The sequence below is a fragment of the Pagrus major genome, chromosome 10 (assembly GCF_040436345.1).
Source record: "Pagrus major chromosome 10, Pma_NU_1.0".
Taxonomy (NCBI): domain Eukaryota; kingdom Metazoa; phylum Chordata; class Actinopteri; order Spariformes; family Sparidae; genus Pagrus; species Pagrus major.
The window spans coordinates 19,865,163-19,869,500 of NC_133224.1; the positions used below are offsets into that span (position 1 = coordinate 19,865,163).

Here is a 4,338-nt window from a genome sequence, read left to right on the forward strand (position 1 = left end):
CATCGCAGAGAGAGTGACTCACTGCTGACCTGATAGACTGCAATCTGCACAGGAGGGCTGGGCTCTGTGGGAATAATGCCATAGTTTCACTTATAACTGATAATTCATGTTCTGTCAGAGTTTGCCTGCACTTTGAGGTGCAGTTTGACTGCCAAGCACAAGAGGTGTGGTAAAAGACAATGACACATATGATCACTTCATGCACTTTGAAGAACATTTTACCACCTCTTTATTCTGAAATTAACCTTCATAACATAAATTCAGAGCTAACCTCTTAGTAAGAAGCACATTTGCATATGTTGAGTACAAAGACCATTCAGACAACACTTTGTAGTTTTAGCTCTGTTTGATTTTTCTTGTATTCATTTGTTTTTCAGATTTACCTGTGAAGACAGACAGCGAGGTTGCTTTGCTTCGATTTCCATTGTCTGCAATCCTTGTGATGCTGAAAGTATACTCAGTCCCAGGAATCAGTCCCTCAACCTCCACAGTGCTGGAGTCGTCTCTGATCAAACTGTCTCTCTGTGTGTTGCAGGAGTAGTCTAATTCCAGTTTATACTTAACAGAGTCATCAGTGAGTGATATACCAAAGGAAACAGTCTCCTGACCAACACTGAGAATTGTTATTTCTGGTGGAGGGACATCTGTCAAAAGAGAAGTGCATCTCAATATATCTCCACATTATAGCATGTCTTAATAAGCATTAACTTGGATCAGTCATTTGCTGAACTTGGAACTTGAACTTGTCACACAGTATTATAACTGATATTGTTATACAGTTAAGTAGGGGTACAACAAATCACCGATATGAATTGGAAATCTTCTGTTTACATCTCTGGCAGTTTCTTTGGTAATGAGAATGCAGGAGAGGACGAGAACCTTTGTTAATGTCAGACTCAGCTTGCCAAGCTGTGGCTGTTTCCTGGAAGCAGTATGTACCAGTGTAGACCTGGTTCATTTTGAACTCCCAAAAATATCAGTAAAAAAAATGTGTTTGTTAATTTTTTTGCCATCACTACATGGAACTAATTGTGTCAGAAATCAGATGTACAAGTCATGCCATTATCCATTCCAAAGTGAGTTAAACATTTTTCTTGCACAAACCCTAATTTGTGTGATAGTGGATGGCTTCACAGTCATTTCCAACCTGTGACTGCTCCTGTTCGTAGTCCACACCTTTAAAAAAAAACACCAGTGTCCCTGTCCCTAAAAAGACTAGATCCCTCTGCCTGAGCAGCTACTGTCCATTATCACTAAATCCACCATCATGAATCACTTTGAGCCCTGAACTCTTGATGCCCCCTGATAACCTCCATCTTAACATCAGCAAAACAGAGAGGTTGATTGTGGACTACAGAAAATGACGGGGAGTTGTACATGCTCCCGTCACCTTCAATGGGACACGGTAAAGAGAGTCAGCAGCTTCAAGTTCCTTTGGTTTCACAATGGTGAGGATCTGACCTGGACCAAACACATCAACACTAACACAAAGACAGCAAGACAATGGCTCTTCTTCCTCCACAGAGTGGGGACGTTCAAAATGGAATCCAACATACTCTCCAACTTCTATAGGGGCACCACTAACATTATCCTGACTAGCTGCTTCAGCACTTGGTTTTGCATTTGCACCACTTTCAACAGTAAGGCTCTACAGAGGTTGGTGAAATCTGCACAGCACATCACCAGCCACCATCCATGGAGGACCTCTACACCCAGTGGTTTACGAAGAAAGCAAACTGGATTTATTTTTAAAGTGTAGCTTTTGCACACCTTAAGGTCAACAGGTGCATAGGAGAAGACCAAGGGCCGACAAAATGAGGAAAAAGACTTGCGCACACTGTCCACTTCACTTGCAATTGAGTTTATTAACAACGTTTCGGTTCTTAGACCTTCATCAGGTTGTCTTACAAGACAATGGGGGAGGCTGTCTTAAGTAGGGTTGTGGACTCACGTGGCCCAATCAGGCCTCACCGCAGAAAGACATCCCTCAATATGCCATCAAACACACCTGGACTAACAAATCTACGCCACTGAATGACAAAAGTTTTTTTTTTTAAAAAACATCATAACAAGTAAAGTTCATATATCAATCAATGCACGTATGTACACAATAGAAATAATATAACAGTATAAATATAATACAAAAGTAGGTTACAGCTTCAAAGAAAATGTACTGTAGGAACTGCCTAGAAAAAAAGATAATCTCTTGTAAGATAACCTGATGAAGGTCTAAGTACCGAAACGTTGTTAATGAACTTAATTGAAAGTGAAGTGGACAGTGTGCAGGAGTCTTTTTCCTGAATTTATTTTGAAAAATAATTCTTCATTTTTAATGCATTTGTGATTTCCTTTAACTTACTTGTGTTGGCAGATGTTACAGCTGGCTTGCTTCTTCTTCCATTCCTAAGTTGTGCAGAAACCTGCAGAGAGTAACACACCCCTGGACTCAGGTTGCTGAGAGTCAGGTTGTTTGTGTCCGTTGTCATCTCTTGCACAACTTCTCCCTCATGGCAACACGTTACAATGTAACTCTCCACTTCACCGGCAGGGGGATCCCATCGCAGAGAGAGTGACTCACTGCTGACCTGATAGACTGCAATCTGCACAGGAGGGCTGGGCTCTGTGGGAATAATGTAATAGTTTCACTTATAACTGAAAATTCATGTTCTGTCAGTGTTTGCCTGCACTTTGAGGTGCAGTTTGACTGCCAAGCACAAGAGGTGTGGTAAAAGACAATGACACATATAATCACTTCATGCACTTTGAAGAACATTTTACCACCTCTTTATTCTGAAATTAACCTTCATAACATAAATTCAGAGCTAACCTCTTAGTAAGAAGCACATTTGCATATGTTGAGTACAAAGACCATTCAGACAACACTTTGTAGTTTTAGTTCTGTTTGATATTTCTTGTATTCATTTGTTTTTCAGATTTACCTGTGAAGACAGACAGCGAGGTTGCTTTGCTTCGATTTCCATTGTCTGCAATCCTTGTGATGCTGAAAGTATACTCAGTCCCAGGAATCAGTCCCTCAACCTCCACAGTGCTGGAGTTGTCTCTGATCAAACTGTCTCTCTGTGTGTTGCAGGAGTAGTCTAATTCCAGTGTATACTTAACAGAGTCATCGGTGAGTGGTATACCAAAGGAAACAGTCTCCTGACCAACACTGAGAACTGTTATTTCTGGGGGAGGGACATCTGTCAAAAGAGAGGAGAAATTAATATCAGTATATCTCCACACTACAGCATGTACTTAGTCATTAAATTGGATCAGTTATTGACACACTTACAGTCAGACTGTGGTGTTGGTGAAGCGTCCATTCCTCCCTCACAGCATGGCTCAGAGAAGGAATCAGGTGCACCATGGATGTCCTTATTAAATGAAAAATAATGGCAGTGTAATATAGACAATATTGGTAGCATAACCCATTCACAATAGCTGAAAACACATATTTGGCATATAATTTTATTATTATATTATATTTTATAACTGTTTACCTCCTCATCAGATTACTCCATTGTGGGGACACTCAGGCACCTCACACATGGTCCAGATAATTCAAACTTCCTCTTCCTGAAAGTAAGAAGAAAGAACCCTTAAACCCCAGAATTTTATTTAAAGTCATAGAGTCAGTAACCACCCCCTCGTCCCCTCCTCTTATTGATGCCTCTCAAGAAAGGTGTGAGGACTTTTTAAACTATTTTAGAAACAGAGTCAACAATATTAGGCAAAACATTACCATCCTGGACCGAATTTTACAGACCAGTAGGGACATTCATATTTATTTTAGCTGCTTTGAACCGGTTTTACTGCCCTTTTTAACTAAACTCATGTCACACATGAAACAAACTACTTGCAGCCTTGATTTTATCCCTACTAAGTTTCTTAAATAGGTTATTGACACAGTTGGACCCAGTGTTTTATTTATTATTAACAGCTCCCTAAAAAGTGGCACTTTCCCGCACTCCTTTAAACATGCTGTGGTCTAACCCCTTTTAAAGAAACCAAACCTTGACCCTTCGGTTCTTAACAATTTTAGGCCAATTTCTAAGCTTCCGTTTTCATCCAAGGTTTTAGAAAAGTAGTTTCTACTCAACTTTTAGCTTTTATGTCTCACAACAATATCTTTGAGAAGTTCCAGTCTGGTTTTAGAGCTCTACACAGCACAGAAACTGCCCTCCTCAAGGTCACCAACGACCTTCTTTTAGCAGCCGACAGGGGAGAGAGCGCAATTTTAATCCTTTTAGATTTAACTGCAGCTTTTGACACTGTTAATCATGCCATTTTACTAGACCGCCTGAAAACCTGGGTCGGCATCAAGGGTACTGCTTTTAG

The 4,338-nt window shown here is 40.3% G+C and overlaps 1 protein-coding gene across 1 annotated transcript in view; it reads right to left on the reverse strand.

Annotated features, from left to right (window-relative positions):
* LOC141004117 (up-regulator of cell proliferation-like) overlaps positions 1 to 638 on the reverse strand; it is an 11,580-nt gene extending 10,942 nt beyond the window's left edge. Inside the window, exons 1-2 of the mRNA XM_073475613.1 lie at positions 384 to 638; positions 1 to 64 (exon numbers count right to left, since the gene is read on the reverse strand). The exon at positions 1 to 64 is cut by the window's left edge and continues 197 nt beyond it. The gene's annotated coding sequence lies outside the window, so the exon portion shown is untranslated. The remainder of the gene's footprint in view (positions 65 to 383) is intronic.
* Between the last annotated feature and the right edge of the window lie 3,700 nt (positions 639 to 4,338).